This window comes from Cyrtonyx montezumae, unplaced genomic scaffold (assembly GCF_038088225.1).
Source record: "Cyrtonyx montezumae isolate F1298 unplaced genomic scaffold, pur_monq_1.0 scaffold_5, whole genome shotgun sequence".
NCBI classification, from domain to species: Eukaryota; Metazoa; Chordata; class Aves; order Galliformes; family Odontophoridae; genus Cyrtonyx; species Cyrtonyx montezumae.
In genome coordinates this window covers 13,830,245-13,847,835 of record NW_027072056.1, presented here as the reverse complement: position 1 = coordinate 13,847,835, position 17,591 = coordinate 13,830,245, and the positions used below count along the sequence as shown (strand labels likewise).

The 17,591-nt window shown below is 45.1% G+C and overlaps 1 protein-coding gene across 1 annotated transcript in view; it reads left to right on the top strand.

Moving 5' to 3' along the window:
• The window catches only part of LPP (LIM domain containing preferred translocation partner in lipoma), a 370,558-nt gene that overhangs the window by 145,693 nt on the left and 207,274 nt on the right, over window positions 1-17,591 (top strand). The window contains exon 5 of the mRNA XM_065748152.1: window positions 9,014-9,078. The gene's annotated coding sequence lies outside the window, so the exon portion shown is untranslated. The remainder of the gene's footprint in view (window positions 1-9,013; window positions 9,079-17,591) is intronic.

Genomic DNA, 17,591 nt, shown 5'->3' with positions numbered 1-17,591 from the left:
CCCTTGAACTTGGTGGGTTTTTCTGGTTGTATTTGTTAATGTGGTCCTGTATTTTGACTTTGTTCATGATGTTGGTTTTTAAGTTGCTTGTGCTATGTCTTGAGACGTTTTCTGTGGCATCAGCTCATGATCCCCACTGCTGCTTCAAGCATTCTTCCAAGGAACTGGTTGCCACCTGGAGAGCTGTGCAATCCTGCACACATTATTCATCTTGTTAGAAATGAGTGCTGCCTAGTCCAGCCCCAACTTGTGGGAGAACTTCAGAGGTACTGTAAAATAGGCTGAGCAGATGCTGGAATTCCAGCTGTGGCTTTGTACACACAGAGCTGTGTTGCTTTGTCACTGTGTTGCTTTGGCTCAAACTAAATGGCACTGCAGGGAGCCTACTGCTTGGTCTGGGAGCATCCTAACTGAGGTGATAATCTATGTCATGGAAGTCTATGACATCAGGGTGAATATTCTCCCTTTGATTAAGATGACCTTAACCAGTGGAGCCTACTCAAGATATTAGCGATGGTTTATGCCAACAGGTTTGGCCATGTGAAACGATCCCTGCTCACATGCTGTTTTCATTCAGAGTCTGTATGAAACTGGTTGAATATTGTTAAGGTACCTTGAGGTTTTTAGATAAATAATGGTGCACGAAGAGACAATGACGCTTTTAAAAGTGGTACCTGATGAGTTGCTGCTAAATCTTGGAGAATCAGTAGACTTCAATGGGACATCTGCGTTGCTTTGGCACTTCAGTTGTGCTAACAGGCTGAAGATGTTGCGAGGATCAAAAATGTTCTCAGATTGTGATGGTGGAAAATTGGAATTTAAATGCACTTCCAAGGAGGAAGACCGAAAAGTCTTCATAGCTGATTGCAGGTTTGTTCATTGCTGGAGAGCTGGTAACAGTTGTGACGCCTTGGTTACATGTCACCTAAAAGCTTTCTGACTTAAGAGCGTTTGAACTGGCATCGCTTGCAATTAGCATGGGCTTGGCAGAAACTGGCACTGCAACTGTTTGCATAGAAACTGTTTGCACAGCCCTGTTGTGCCACAGGGAAAAGTGATGGTAATAAGTAGCTTCAGCATTGTCTTGAGGTGGTGTCTGTGCAGTGACTGTGCTCACAGCAGCTGATGCCTGTGATGGCACGCCAGTGCCTCTACAAGCGAGAGCATAGCTGCCTATCTGCTGTACCCAGTCCTGCTCACCTGAACGTTATGGTCTTTAATACACTTCTCACAGAATCATTAAGGTCTAAGATCATCTCGTCCAACCACTGTCTGTGGCTTATCATAGTCTTACTTTTTTCAGGCAGCTTTGCTTGTGAGAATTGAGGTCAGTGCATAGTCCAGGGAGATGTGAGTGTGGTTCTGCTCTCTCTTGTCTCCTCTGCTTGAATGAGGGAGTTCCCACTGTAGCTGACTGTGGTCAGGCTGGTGCAGAATGCAACCTGTTGTAGACTGAAATGACCTGACTGGGATCAATTGCTCAATCAACACAATTAATTACATCTAAGCGTTTGTTAAGTAGAGGAATTAAAGAGGAACAGAGGGCACCTGCCACCATCCTCAAAAGCCGGGAGGCTGCTCAGAGTCCAGGCAAGGTGGCTTCTGCCTGCTCTATGGAGCCTGGGAGCTTGTGAGTGGGTGGCGTGGGAAATGGGGACGATTCAGTATTTGTTACAGGGATGCAGAGTTGCTCCCTGGGGCAGAAAAATAAAGGTATGGTTCTTGGCCCTAGAACGAAGAAAGCAAGATGCTGCGGACTTGTTGCAACCCGTGCAGTCTGCGAATGTTTTCTTCTTGTCAGATGCTGCTGTCACATAAGTAATTTTATTGCCAAGGGGAAGGGAATGAACTACTGAGGAGGGAGAGAGGGCTGCGAATTGAAGGGCTATGTGTTGTGAAAGTCAGTGCTCCAGATGTACAGCTCTTCACTTTCTGTCTCTTGCAGTGTTTGTCTTTGTGATTTTGGGGTGTGTGGGAAGGGGTGGTGGTGCAGGGGGGTGCATCTGTTTTCCAAATGCGTAATGCAGACAGGGGCTGAAATTAGCCCTTAAAATAGCACACTGTACATCTTAGTAATGTATTGAATACACCTTGATAAGAAACGGTGTGATTGAAGTATTGAGTTTATTGTAGTGGATCTGCTGTGACTCATCAGGAAATGGAAAATGTTGAGACAACCTCCCCCTGCCCTCCCCAGCTTTTTTGGAAGAGACAGGAATCATTCTTAGATGGGAAGTAATTAATTGTTCTGTGATCGTCATAAAAAGGTACCAAAGAACAAGCTTGTATTGAAGTATTTATATCCTAATCCCTGTCTTGTGAGCCCAGCTATCAAGAATCTCCATCAGACAGAGACAGTAAAAAGAAAAGATCAGTGCAGTGAGCAGCTTCCACCTACATGCGCTTAAGTGAGACAGGATGGAGGTGAGCTGGTAGGCTGCATGCTGTAATAAGCCATTTACAAGGATAATGGCTGCAGGCTACAAATGCTGTTTCTACTTAGTCTGTGTGTTCAATGCAAACATTAAAAAAAAAAAAAAACCAAAAAAAACAAACCCTTCATCTCAGTGAAGTCTATAATACTCTTAATCCCCAGCGTACTTTGTGAATATTAACTCGGTGCATATTGCAACACCCCATAGAGGCAGACAACATGAATGCCCAGCCTGCTTCATCTGCTTGGGAAACTGAGGCAGCAGGAAGGACTTTTAATGGAGGCTTCAAGTCTGTCTTCCCAGTGAGCAGGATGGAGCCTTCCATCCACGGTGGGAGTGTGGGAATTCTGCTTTTCAGGGACTAATCCCATAGACTTGGGCTTTCCTTTGGAGAGATTTTCCACCTGCTATGGTGGGACTGTGGGCAGTGCTGTCCTGGGGGTGGGAGTCCCAGGAGGCATGGAGGCACATCTGGCAGAGGTGCATTGTGAGGGCATGAAGATGTGCAGGAGCATCTCTCTGACTTAGAGAGTAGCTGTAACCTCTTTGTATCTGTCTGACTGGGGGATGTTGGAAAGAAAATGAAGACGATCAAATACTTGTTTAAAAAGCAACACCCAGAAAAAAGGAGCTTGATGGCTTTGTGTTTGTCTGCAGTGAAGTCATGGCAACAGAGCACTCATTTAGCAAAATTAACTGTTTCTCTATCTTAAAATAAAATAAAAAAAACTCAAATGAAAATGATGCAAGGGAACATCCTTTTATCTCAACCAAATGAGTCCATTTGTGCCAAAGCAAAGGAGTCATCCTGGGGAGTTTGCTCCTGAGAGCATGTACTTTATTAGAACAGAATGTAATAGTTGTCCCAGAGCCATAACTATAGGAGCCTGATGCCCTAGGCGAGCACTTTCAGTAACAGGAAAACCAAAGTTAGCTTCCTGCACCTGTATGATGTTGAAATATGCTATTTGGAGCGTGATTTTAAGCTCCTGGTTATTTGGGATAGAGCTCAGTTAAGCTCTGGATACAGCTTTCAGAAGAGCTGTATTTTCTCTGTAAGTCCTTATGAGAACTGCTTATTTTCAAAAGTATTTAGGCACCTAGGGACAAAATGCTGATGCTGCTTTCCTTTAGGTGTACCCAAACCCCTGTAATAAGCAGCTGCCTCCGAGTCCTTTGGTGGACTTGAAGATTCTTTGTGTGTAAGAATCCTTTTTAGCTCTAAACTTCAGTAGTATTTGAAATAATTCTTGCACAAACCCCGGAAATAGCACTTCTGTGCTACTTTTGTTTTGATTTTCACTGCCCATCTCTGGCTCTGTGGAGCAGGACGTGATGGTGAACCGCACGGTGATGATATTGGTAGGCATGAAAGCTCAGTATCTGTCATTGAGATTCTCATATTTGAAATTCAGAAATTGTTCATCTTGATAGTGAGCAGGGGCAAGCTCCAGGGAGAGTATCGCAAACTCAGACCCGTTACTTGAGAGGCTTGGAAAGTGGTGTTTTTCTTGAGTAGTATTTTCAAATCATTTGATGTTGTGGCTCTCCTAGAGATGGGATTTAGGCAATGCCCATCTAATTTCCATGAAGCTGTCAGTGGAGATACAGAGCTTTTGGGGAAGAAGTATTATGGAGCAAATTTTTAAGGATAATTCAACTTCAGTGTAGTTTGTGTCAAAAAAAGGTTGGGGAAACTTCAGTCTAGTTGGAAACTGATCATTCATTGACATCAGCGCTGGTCAGGTGGATATGAGTTGGTTTCTGTTGCTTTTATGGCTGGCTGAAACTTAGGCTAATGGAATCGTTTGAGTTGGAAGGGACCCTTAAAGGCCATCTGGTCCAGCTCCCTGCACTGAACAGGGACACCTAAAGCTCCATCAGGTGCTCAGAGCCCCGTCCAGCCTGACCTTGAAACTTGTGTGCTTCCCTTGAAAGTTAGACTTGAGTTCGAAGAAAGGAAATGGAGTAATGAGTGTGTTTGGAGGAGTTTGATCAGACAAGGAAAGTTTGGATTGTACAAGAATTTTACACCCTGGTAGATACCTTAGACATTGTTGTGGAAGTCTTCCGTGTTAAAAAACAACATCTGAGGGGTTTTTGGAAAGCGTCTTTTTCTGGAGGGACTGCACAGGAGTAGTGATGCTGCATTATGTTTGTCCCATGTGGTGCAGAGCTTATGGGGCTGTGTCACATCTCCCAGCCTGAGTTCTAGCTGCTGATTCCTGCTTGGTCCTCTTCTCCAAGGCTGCCCATAGCTGAACTTCTGGTAGTCAGCAGTTGGAGCAATGCCTGTGGGCTTGTATGGGAACTGCTGAATCGTGGCCTGAACCACTGATTGGTCACCTGGGTTGAGCACCGAGTCAGCCATGGGGGCACAGGTGAAGGTGATATACCTGTGTGATTGGAAGGGGTGGAGCCTGGTCCCACCTCTCCCAAACCCCATTTAAGGGCTGACCACCACCAGGGAAGGATCTCTTCTTGGAGATCCCTCCCACATGGAGTCCCCTGTGAGCCTTGTCATCATAAAGGTGAGCCATCTTCTCTTTTGTATTATCTGTATACTGTTTATATAGAACTACTTAAAATATACCATCCCCTATACTATCTCTTTGCGGAGTACCATCATTGGGAGTTATTTACCTTACAGGACTGCCCAGAGGGATCAGAGTGAGCTGGTGAGGGTGGGAGTGCGAATCTAAGGCAGTTGCATGTTACATTTTGTCAGCATCTTTTGAGAAGTAGCATTTTCACATCTGAAGCATTTTGTTGGAGGAGATGGGACTCCCCAAAGAGGAATGCTGGTGGTGAGTTAGGGAGTCCCAGCCCCGTGGGCTCAACCCCTGGGCTCAGGAAAAGCCCAAGTGGCTGCTGCCAGGCAGGTGGGAAGCTGCAGCCCACGACGTCTGTTGTGTCTGAGAGCTCTGTAAAGTCTCTCGCATCCTTCCTCAAGTTTAGTTTTCTAGTGGAGGCTGTCGCAGTAATGAGAATGTCTCCCATCTGCTCCTCACATGGCTTGGCACATTCAGCTAGAATATATATATTTTTATTATGGGGTTAGCCAGTGGTAACCATGACGATTAGACTTATCACGCAGCATTTTTTCCCCTCCTCGAGTCAGTTTGAAATGCTGACAATTAAATAGATACAGTACGCTTTAGAGATCCATCAGTTTCTTTGTTGTCTTGACAACCAGAGTATATTTAGAAATGTAACAAGTACACGGAGTCCAATTGCACTTTTGCTAAAACATAGTTTTGTAGCTTGAGAATTTAATCTGTTGTTTGTAGATCCAGGTGCTTCCTTGAGCAGTGCCTGACTTTCTCTTTGGTCTGTCTGAGAAGCTGCTATATAGCAGTGGGGAGAGGTGGAAATAGAGCCTCGTCAGACAGGGAGCTGCTGCGATGGGTCTTCATCAGATAGGGAAGGATGTGCTGTGGTGTATGGCATTGGTAGACCTCTCTGGTTTGCTTATAGCACCTGAGCCTTGGTTGTGGCTGGGAGCTGCTCTGCGCCTCTGAAGCGATAGCAGAGACTGAGACCGCTTCTCCATATCCCTCGTTCCGTCTTTGATTTGCTGGTTTGTTTGATTTTAACAAAATATTACTACTACTGTACTTTATATATTTATTTTTCTCCTTTCCCACAGTTGTGGTTTGACCCAACAGTTTTTTTTCTGCAGATTGTTGGACAAGACTGTTAGAACTGTAGAATCATTAATGTTGGACAGATCACTAAGATCCTTTAGTACAACCATCTACCCATGCGTGTGACCACTCTAGATCACATCACTCAGTGTGACATCTGCCCTTTTCTTGAACACTTCCAGGGATGGTGACTCCACCACCTCCCCAGGCAGCATGTTCCAGTGCCTCTTCCACCTCTCCCTGTCTGAAGCTTGGCTTGTAGCTGTTGTTTGGCAGTAGAACATGGGCAGGGCAACTGAAAGCCAAGTATACCAATGAGATATTCCTTATTCAGCAAAGCTGTAGCAATACAACACTCTGACTAGGAGCTGTTGCAAGGGTGGCCTTGTACCCAAGGGAACCAATTTATTTTGGTGAGCTGGTTTAAACAAAAAGATCTTGGGCCCAAGGTAGGGACGTAGTGATGGTCTGCAGCATCCACCCTTGGTCAGAGCTGTAGGATGTGCTGGTAGCATCAATCTGCTGCTGGGAGTGTGGTCAGCTTGAGCCCATTGCTGAGAGGCTGCAGGGGTTCAGGAAGGCTCAAGGGAGAGGAGCCCAACCTAAGCCCAACTGCTGCTGTCAGTGATAGATAAGGGACACCTCATGTGCAGCAGGTTTGACATAATGTGGCAAGGCTCAAAAGGAGGAGAGGGTTGGGTTTCTCTGCTATGATTTTCCTCTTATCCCTGTATTTCTTTTTGACTTTGATTTCTTTTTGTACCTATCTAACTTGGATGATTTTTCAGTGGGTGGGCACAGCTCATTTTCATTTCTTTTTCTGTATTTTCTTTGCTTCCTTCATTTTACCATTTTCCCAGTGAAAAACAGAAAATAAGCTTATATCTCCACTCCAGCTTCGTTTGTAAACTGTTAACATGCTGTTTTCAAGTGTTTAATAGCTGCTGGGGCTTAACGCTTCAAATACAACCACCAAAACCCAAAGATACTAATGAGTCTTCAAGCATGCTTTAAATAAGTTATCCAAATCAATCTGACAAAGATAATGGTCTTCTATTAGACAATATTAAGCTGGAGGTTGGATGAACACTAACATTTATTGGCCTGCAGGTCTGTAACCAGACAAAATCTGAATGACTCCATCGATTTCGGTGGAGCTCTCTCAACTGAGGTTTCAGCAGTGCTGTAGATGCAAGTTGTGATCTCTCTGAAGTTAAGTGGAGCTTTGATGTAATTTCTGAAAGCCAGAATGTCAGCAAAGAAGCAAAGAGCTTGGACCCACATGCACCCACATCTGTAACTTTGGGTTAGTTCTTTCCCTTGCTGTCAAGTTTAGATTCCCTTGATTGGACTAGTAATTAGAATGCAGCTTCTCTTCAGCATCTCCCAGAGGCAGGCAGGGAATGGAAGTGCAGCCTCTGCAGATTATATGTGTGTGCTTTGCAGAAAACCCCAGTAGTTATGTTTTCCTCTTCTCTGACTTCATGTGGCTGGGCAGTTAACTTAGAACTTGTGCTTTCGAGCTCCAGAAACACAGAACTGGTCATGCTGAATTACCAGGCTGAGTTATCTCAGTGTGTTCATGGCCATGCAGTGCTTGGGAGGCATGGGCCACCTCTCATCGGCCCACTGTGTGTGAGGTTGGTGATTCACCATGCATTCATTTCTGGTCACATAAGGGGCATTAGTTTAAAGCAGGCTTGAGGCATAGGTTAGGGTTAGCTATTTGAAGTCTTCAGCCTGAAAGCAACATCAAACAGGGAGCAGAAAATGTTTAATGCACAGAAAAATCTGTGGGATTTGTTTCCCCCTTTATGAAATAATAATAGTAAATTCCAAACTGTTCACATATGCTGCCCCTGTGGTCAGGACACCTGTCTGTCTCTTTGCTGTTACTTGATATGGGGTTACAGCGCTTGAAAAAATGTTAACATGAATTATTTGTCATGGCAAATATGAAAGGAATAGCCAGCATCAGAGGAAGCAGGTCCGTGGTGGATTTCCATGTGCTTCAGGAGGGTCTGAAGCAGCCGCTGCTGTTCTCCATCCCTCACTCCCCTTCCTGCAGCTGCCTGGGATGGCGAAGCTTATCCCAGCCAGACCTAGCTCTGCTGCAAGGACAGAGCATTGTGCTTGGGAGCACGGAGCAGGCAGGAGCCCCACTGATCCCCTACAGCGATGGGTTGAGGGGCAGAGGTGCACTGGGCCATCACTGACGGTTGCCAATATTTCCATCTGGGATGGAGATAAAAGGAAATGGCAAATGCAAAAGTAGGCTCAGTTGTCAATACGCTGGAATTATGAAAGTCTGCTGGTTAAGCTCAGCAAGTGACTTTTCCCTTTTGCTTTGGAGGCACCCAAAGGAAACCAGGGAAGCAGGTGGAAGTAGGATTTGGGCTGTCCCACCCTATCACTTTTTCTTACCACAGCTGATGTGTGTTTAGTGCATCCCATCTATCTCCCTTTTAGCTCTTCTTGGTGCCTGCATGGCACAGGAAGCACTGAGGTGAGTCATGGCAGCTGTAGCAAGAAGAGGCCCTTCAAACACAGCAGCAGAAGCACGTCTGGTTGGGCTTTGAAAGGGATGGTGTTGCCTGGAGCCCTTACGTCAGGGCTTTTCACTAGTTTTGCCTTGATTTAAAACAAGTAGCTTCTCTCTCAAATAAACCTCAGTTACTTTGATGCTTGCTTAGATTTGATCTTCCTTGCCAATGTGTGAAAAGCCCTTATATGAATCAAACCAGGGGCAGACTGACATAGAGTTATATCAGAGGAGAAATAGTTGAGATCTGCTCTGTGAAGGTGGGTGGCTGGCTTATAGGCCCTTCTGGGGGATATTTTCTTTGTGAGGTGTGACTGCTAGCCTGATTTACTTTCTGCTTTTACTATGAGCAAAGAGGTTAATTTTGTCTTTTCTGTTTCCATCCGCAGAGGTCCCTCAGAAGAAGCTGCCTGTACGTCTGTCTTGGAGCCTGACGGGGCTGCTGTGCTCCCAGGTGAGGACTGGGTTACATCTTGGGGCCTTTGCAAAAAGCAGCTGAGTTTGGGCAGAGCGTGAGTGCCCTGGGACTGCATTTGCCATGGGTAGTCTGATCATTCAGCAAATGATGGACAATTCTCCAGAGCCTGTGATGGTGGAGGCCATGTCAGCAGGAGACTCGAGATGGTTTTATTGTTTTTAGGTCCAGGTCTGGACCTGTGATATGATGATTAAATCACAGTGAGGGTGAACCTTCAAGTGAGATTGGGGATGCTTCTTCTTTACTCTACTGTGTCACTAAATGTAAGTGACCTTCCATTCTGCCCTTTCAATAAGGCTGTTCACATCCTTCCTTCACCTTTTTTTTTTTTTTCTTTTTGTTACTTTTTTTTCTCTCTTGTAAATTATGGCTGGCTGGAGATGAGATCTCAGCATCCTGTTTACTGCAAACAGTTGGGGGCATTAATAAACGTTGAAGGAAGAAGACAGACAAAGGATTAATAAGCAGAGGACAGGAGATTAATAGCAAGAGAATAGAATTTGGTTCAAGGCCTGGTCTTCCCAGTTGCTGGGTTATTGAAGATTAATGGCAGCACTTCTGTTATTCTCACTCTCTCTGTGGCAGCTTTCCCAGCTAAGTTTAATAGGCTGTCCCGATGTGTTGCTGTAAATATGAAATCTGGGGAGAAGCCCACCCTTATAGACTGTTGACTAAATGAGATGGTATTAGGTTTGCTCTCTACTGAAAGCTTAAGGAACAGCATCAATGTATTTGTGAATTGTGAAGGCAGATCTTCCGGTACTCACAATTCCTTTCAGAGCAAAAACGTATCATATAATGTATCTTGCCCAGCAGGCTGTCTCCAACAAATTGTTTTTTTTTTTCTTGCCAGTGTACCCTGATGAAGAGATTGATTTCTCTTCTCTTTACTGTTTTTTCAGCTTTGTTTCAGTGGAAAATCGGACTCTTGGCCTATTGCATCCAGGCTCTCATTAGGCTTTGTGAGAGATTAGATCACTGTAGGGAAACCTTAACTTTGGAAAGAACATTTCTGGTTAAATTTGCTCAAAACCCTAAGAGCATTGGACTGCAACACTGAATGTCTTCATGCTGGTAGGAAGGTGTCCTGTAAAAAAGGTCAGCCTCAAACTCCACCCCATAGAAGGCTTGCATTGCAGAGTCAAGCACTGCAGTAGTCCTTGGGCATCTGCCCTTGAGTAGCTTCACGGATTTCAGAGATGTTCCCAAGCTCTTTTCTCCTCCCCTGAGATTGTATCAGTTTGTAGGTATGTCTGTGGTCATTTGGGTAAGGAAGCAGTGATGTTCAGGTAGCAATAGAGGAAAACAAGGCTTAAAATCAGGACTTAATTCAGCAACAGCTAAATTTCTTTTCCAAGGAAGAAAGGCTGTGCACTGTTTCAGTGTCCCTGTAATGAAGCTCTTCCCATCTCCTCTGCTATTACATTCGGTGCCCTTGGCGTTTCAGAAGTTAATTGATTTGTCCGTATTACAGTTCTCTCTTTAATTTTATTTGTGTGAAGGAGAACATGCACTAATCTTTCTCCAGAGAAATGTTTCACTCTTTTGAACGTTGGCCCCAGGTTTGCTGTGTTCCCTGATGAGTCTGAGCAGGGAGGCCCGGTTCCCACACGCTCCAGCCCTGACACACACATACTTGTACACCCACACGCCTGCTCCGGGCTGAACCCGGCCGCCTGCCCGCTCACTGCCTTGGGATTTGCATTGGCAGCACTGTGCACATGACAGGAGGGGGCTCAGTGATAGATCTGGCATCAAACTAGGATGAGAAAGGCTGTAACCTCCTTATGGCAGTGTCCCCCAGGCTGGGTTAACGTGCTGCTCCAGGAGCCCAGATTCCTGTGGGCTGCTACCAAATGTGCTGGGCTCCCTCTGCAAGGACCCGAGCTAGCAGACAGACACCCAACACTGAATTACTGTCTGGAATGCCACCGGCTGCCAGATCTTTGATAGCTTGTTTTTAATGAAGATTCCTCCTGTAATTCCTAGAATATCTTGCAGTGCAAAAAAATGAGCTGTGTGTGTGTTTTGCTGTGGGCTGAATTTTTCCTGCTCTTCACAGTTCCCTCTGTGAACAGGGAGGAAAGGGAGGGGGAAGCAGCTGACTGCTTTTTTGTTGTTGTTTTTCTATTTGACTTCTGCAAAATATGCAGCGATCAATCGCTCGCAACTAACAAAATGTTTTTGTTTCTCTTTGCAAAAGCATATGGGAACTGCAGGAAAAGCATATGGGTGTTTTTAGGAAAACATATTGGTGAATGGACAAATTATAGTGGTGCCAATATGCTTTGGATGTCTGGCTAGACCACTACTAGTACCACACTTGCTGGCATGCAAACCCATCCACAAGATTTCCAGCATCCGAGCGGTATGTGGCTGCTCCTGGGGAAAGGCAGGCTGTGCTGGAGCAGCCCCGTGTTGAAGCAGCATCATGATCCATCTTCAGCGCGCGTGTCTGCTTCGCCATGGCCCGGTCCGGGCTCACTGCTCTGTTTATGACAGCATATCCATTCTTTCACAGTAGACCGAGCCCAGAGCTCCACTTGCAGCCAGCTGTAAGTAATGGTAACGGTAACCATTTTTCTTTCTAAAGCCCTTGACTGCAGTCCTAATAACACCTGAGAGTCTCGCAGATGGGCTAGGCAGCTTTAGGTTTTCTCCTGCTGCTCTGGCAGGCCATTCTTATTAGCTGGGGCTTTGTTTTTAATTTCTCCATCACCTGCCCTGTTTTTGAGGAAATGCAAAACATTTGCATTGCTTGTGCACCCAGTGTGCTGTTGACTGTCGTGCTGGAGAGTCAGGGAAGGGACCCATGAGCTGATGTGTCCCCAAACCTCATTTTTGCCCATATTCTCACCTGGCACAAGAGGAGTGGACAAAGGAAGGGGCAAAACCCTTAGAGACTGATGGAATGAGTGGGATGCACATTTGGGCAGTCATTTAAACGTGGCTTTGTTTGTTTTGCTTGTCATCCTGCGCTCTCAGTCTGAGTGACAATTCAGCTCCTTTTAATTCTTCTCCTTATGCCAGCTTCGGGATGATTTGCTACTGAGTAATTTTACATTATTTAATGTAGCCGCTTTTCTTATAGCTCTTTTGTTCCATGAAACAATTCCCTGTTTTATTATGCAAACAGTACATTAAGATCCTTGCGGGCCAAGTTCCCAGCAGTGCTGGAGATGATGGCGGGGACCTGAAGTAATGATCCTCTCCTCTAGAAGTGTTCTTGGAGTTCTTCTTTAACTGCTTTTGATATTACACTTTAAAAAAAAAAAAAAAAGCCAGTACTTCCTAAATGTTACAGAGCTCAAAAAATACGCTGTACGCCTTGTCACAATATTTAATACAGAGTGCTATTTACAGTAATGAATCAAAATGTCAGTTTTTAAAATATGAACTGTCAGAGTGTTCCTACTTTGCAGAAAACTTTGATATGACAGTTTGTTAATCATATGACTATTACATCAAATGTGTCTCGGAGTACTTCTGCTCAACAAAGTCTTTCTTATTCCTTCCCATCCCTTTTCACTGGTATTTCTGGTAGAGTTGTTTGACTGAATGCACTTTGATTAGAGGTCTGAGAAACCCAGAGCTGAATGCTTTTGCATATTGATGGTCAGGTGTATCAGCGTGTGTTCTGATGCTGATTGTGGTCACCTAGTCCTGCAGGTGGTGCAGGCAGGTTTGGATCACCTTCACCATGTTTCTCAATGGCTGCCCCAAGCCTGCTGTATCTGGGAGGCTGGGATGCTCTGATTTTGGTATATGGCTGTAACGTGCACATGGGATGTGGTAGTGATTACTCAAACAACTCGGTTTCTTGATGAGGATGAGGGGGAGTGTATGTAGATAGCTGTGCTTTAGAAACTAGCCTTGGGAGGGGATGCTGATAGGAGGGCTGGAGGCCATCCAGACACAGCAAAGCCCTGTGCCTCTGTCCCTATGTCTTTGTGTCACGTTGCCTGGGGCAGCAGGTGGATTCCCAGTGCTCATTCTTTGCGTAGCTCCCACAAGTGCGGCATTTCTGATCTGGAGTTGGCTCAGCATGGCTGTGTGAATAGGAGGAATCTAAAAAAGGCAAAAGTCATGTAGCATCAGCACAGAAAAGGCTCAAAATGAAACAGGAGTGGTGGCTGTGGAGGCAATGCCCGTGAAATGGGGCTGCTGTAACTCACCCATCAGTTGAGGAATGGGGCCACTGGTTTGGCTAAAACGGCATCTCTGTCACCTTCATTGGGAGAGTTCTGCTTCTTGGTGCCCTCCCTCCTCCAGCTGAGAAAAAATCGATTATTATGCAGTTTTCACTTTAGACAAACCACATTCATAGCACAACATTTTTTTTCTTCTGTTATCGCTACAGCAATGGATGGAAGAGGAACTCTAACAGATGTATGATTAGCAGGGCATGAAATTAAAAATGTTTGTGTACAACGCAAAGGTTGTTTACTACCAAATTCCTCATCTGAAAATTAAGCGATATTAAGATTGGCCACGAGATTCTGTAGCAGGGACACAGCCCCATTCGCTTCACATCTCCCAGCAGCATCAGCAGAAAGGTAACACTATTTTAAAAGTTACCTTTGTTTTAAGAGAAAAAATAATGCAACTGAAAGGTCAGTGCCTGCCTTTGGAGTCAGGTTATCTCTGAGCTTGCTCGCCTGCTCTGCCACCAACAGCGTCAATTCCAGAAAACATTTTGACTGATGCTTTAGCCAAATTGACTAGGGCAAATAGAACATTTTCTATCAAAACTCCTTTGTAAGGAAAATAGGGTTTTGATTGAATCATTCTGAGTGTGGGCGTGTACGTGTGTAAAGTGCATTTGTTGTCAAAGTGCTGAAAAATCTACATATGGGATCCTTGCTGCAGTGTGCTGGGATTGATGAAGAGCGGTGGTCCATCCCAGCCCTGTCCTGAAAACAGCAAACTGCAGCAACCTGGGACTCCCCAATACACCTGGGAGCTGCAGCAGGGCATCACACTTATTTCTTGAGGTTGTAGCCTATGTGGGCTTTTTGGGAACCGGAAATACTGTCAACTCCAGGATGGCTGCTTTGCATGGTTGCTTTCAGATCTTGGTAAAAGAAAAAACATCATGGACATTTAGACTCCGGGGGGAGGAGGGGGGGACGGACAACAAAACAAAAAAAGCATTGTATTTTTCCCACCAATATGTTGGTTTTTTTTCATGCTAATGAAATTTTTAGTTTCAGAAAAAGGTCCTCCTTCATGTGTATCCTGCCTGTGATTCATGATTCTCAGTTCTAGCTGCTCTTCCACAACCTTCTTTGAAAAATTAGTCATGAATTTTGAAAGAGCTGTGTTTAAGAACTGTATTGGAGCCACATGGCACGGTGCTGTGGAGTAAGCCTGCTCCTACCTAGGGACCATTTCCTGGAGACATTAGCTGTCACACCTGCCTCCTGCCATTCTTCCTGACTTGTAAACTTCGTGGCCAAATTCAGTGCTGCTGCAGGTGGAAGTCTTCAGGCCTGCTTGTGTGTGAAGTTTCACCTGGTAAGTGTTTGCAGGACAGCAGCATGATGAGTTCTGCAAGCTGAGCCTGCATGGCATTGAGCAGAAAATAGGAAGAGGGCTGAAAAATTGTTCCTGTGCTCTGGGAACAATTGAGACAGAAAATTGCTTCCAGGATTTCTTTGCTTTTCCACAGAGGGTAATCAGCCTGTGTAATTCTCTGCCACAGGAAATACTGCCTGAATCTGCTACCCAAAGACAGAGCAAAGTTGGATAGCAACTTGAGGACCAAAGACACTGCAGAGCAGGGACTGTCCCTTATTCTGCTTCATCTTTGGTGTGGTGGCTGCTACATATGTAGTAGAATGTCACAGTGATGCAACTAATACAGCAGATAATTGCATATAGGTTTAAGCTCCTAGTACACAGTTGGACTGATCTGCTCTAAATTAGCGGAAACATTGGTACGCTCAGACTGTAAATGGAGTTTTGCTCAGCATCATGCTCAGGTTGTAAGGCTGAGCCTGCGGGGAAGGTGAGAGCAATTCCACTATGATGATGGCAGTCAGGAAGCTCTGGTCCTGTTCTTGGTTCAGTTTATCTCATTGCTCCATATGCTCAAGAAAATCATTATATCTATACCTCTATTTATTCTGCTGGAGGATGGAGCAGTGCTTGGGCAGCTTGTCAGGCTCAGTGGTGAAGAAGTTAAGTCCTTTCAGTCACACATATAATTGCAGCTTTTTGGGGATATAATTTTAATTTTTCACTTGAGTGAGAATAGTTGTGGCTGGATCACAGCATGGACATTATACCTGGTGGCCACCAATGTATGGTGCCTAAATTTCCATAGTGGGACAGTGGATCTTGGATCGCTGGAAGAGTGCTATAGAATTAAGTTGGTGTTTGGTCAACAGCTCTGGATGTGACTGTTCTTGTCTGTGCATGTGGAGAAGAGGAGGACAAATATCACTGGGGTGGATTAGCTTTAAAAAATAGTTAACTGATCAAACCCATAAAGCCTGTCCCAAGAGAATTCTTCAGAGAAATTGCTTTGAATTTTCAAAGCATCCGCAGGCCATAAAAGTGAAGCACTATCATTCAGAGATGCAAAAAATCCCCTTTTGTTGGAGTGTTGGACCTATTTGTTCCCTTTTAGGAGAGCATTCAAAATGTTTTCTTAATTTTCTTCAGAATGGCTCTCTGCTATCCATCACGGGCCTTTGCCAGCAGAGATAGCTTCATTCCCCATTAGTTCTAACCCTGCTTTGCAAATATGCATCTCCATGCTTCATATTTTAGGTGCTTTTCAGCTCTGTCCACAGTCAGGACAGCATTGCTCATCTCTATGCTCCAGGTGTTGTAAAGAAGGGGCTGAAAGAAATGGATGTAGAAGGCAAGGGAAGATGCTGAAGGAGAGTGGCATGTAGGAAGATCATTTAAGTTAGAAAAGACCACTAAGATCAACTAGTCCAACCATCAACCTAACCTCACCATGCCCACCACTATGTCACACTACGCAGGGCATAGAGGGGCAGCAGGAGAGCCCTGGCAGTCACTGCAGCATTAGTCCTGCCCCAGCTCTATAGGTGGGGCAAAGTAGGGGCAATTTGGTTTTGTTTGAATGGACAGAGTAAAGAAAGCACATGGTTTTACTTCTCAGAGAAAATTATTGGAAGCTCTTAGTGAAGGTTAGGGAACCAGCCTCTGGGAACTGGATGCACAAATCTGCTTTATGCTTATGAAAGTCCCTTTTTCACTGTGTTTTTGCTTTGTTGCTTTTTTCTTAAGATACACAAAAGAGAAATGCTGCTCTATGATCCACACACAGAATATTTGGATAGCACGGTCATTAATAGGAAAATTATACCTCGTGAGTTGCTTTGTAGCTGAAGTGCCTGTCATCCTGCATGGGCTCAGCTGTCCTTCTCTGTACCTGTCTTCCCCTGTTGGAAATACTTTATTGTCTAATACCTTCTGGCCTTTAAAGGTACCTGATTGTAAGCCCACTGCCCGCAGAATGAAAGCCATCCATACTTCTTGCTCTTGTAAATGCTCAGCATTAGTTCCCACAGGCAAGGGTGTTAATGGCTGTGCCCTGGGTGCCTTTCAAGTGCAGAATTCCACTTTTACTTCCCTTCTGAAACCTGCAGTCTCATTCTCCAGCAAAACAGATTTTAAGCTCTTTTTTTTTTTTTTCACTAGGCGTGTATACATGTTCCAAGTAGCTTCTCCTAGAAACTGAGGTCATCTTTGAAACAGGTGGGCAGTGCTTGAAGGGCAAAGCTGTGGCTGAGGGATGACTGCAGTCTTTGGAAAGGAATTAGATCCATGCACGAGTGTGGGAATGCAGTTTGTGTGTGTTCTGTGTACACGTCCTGTGCTTGATTTCTGTGGTAAAGCAGAGATCATTTACCCACAAGCAAGGCCACTTGCTGGGATGAAGTCATCAGGGTTATAAAAGCAATACAGAGGCACATCCACGTGCAGGAAAGCACAAAGGAATGGTGGATTTCACCCTTCTCCCCTCAGATCATACTTTGGCCTCTCCTAGGCCGTCTCCTGCCCGCAGATGGAAGCAGTCCTCAGCTCTTGATAATAGGAGCAGAAATTGAATCTGATGCCTAGAGCCCTTCTGCACAGGGGAAGTGTTGTGAAACAAAGCCAGGGTGTGAATTTGAAGTGCAATAGCTATTCCGAGCGTACTTCTCATGTGGGCAGTCTTATTCTGCTCCGAGAGGGCTTTTGTGCAGTTCTGCTTCATCCAGTGCCAAAGGCACTCTCAGTGCAGCAAGAAGAATGCCCACACAGGGAGCAAATAGTTTTTCCAGGCTATTTCACCACGCTGCAGAGTCCCAGGAGATGCACATGGTTTTATGTCCCCATGAAAGTTTCAGGAGCTTCCCCTTCAGCCGTCCCTTCCACCAGCTCTTTTGCTGGGGAGCCGTGCTTTGGGGTGGACCATTGGTGGAGGTGTATCTTCTGGCTCACTGTGCATCACTCATGTTCCAGAA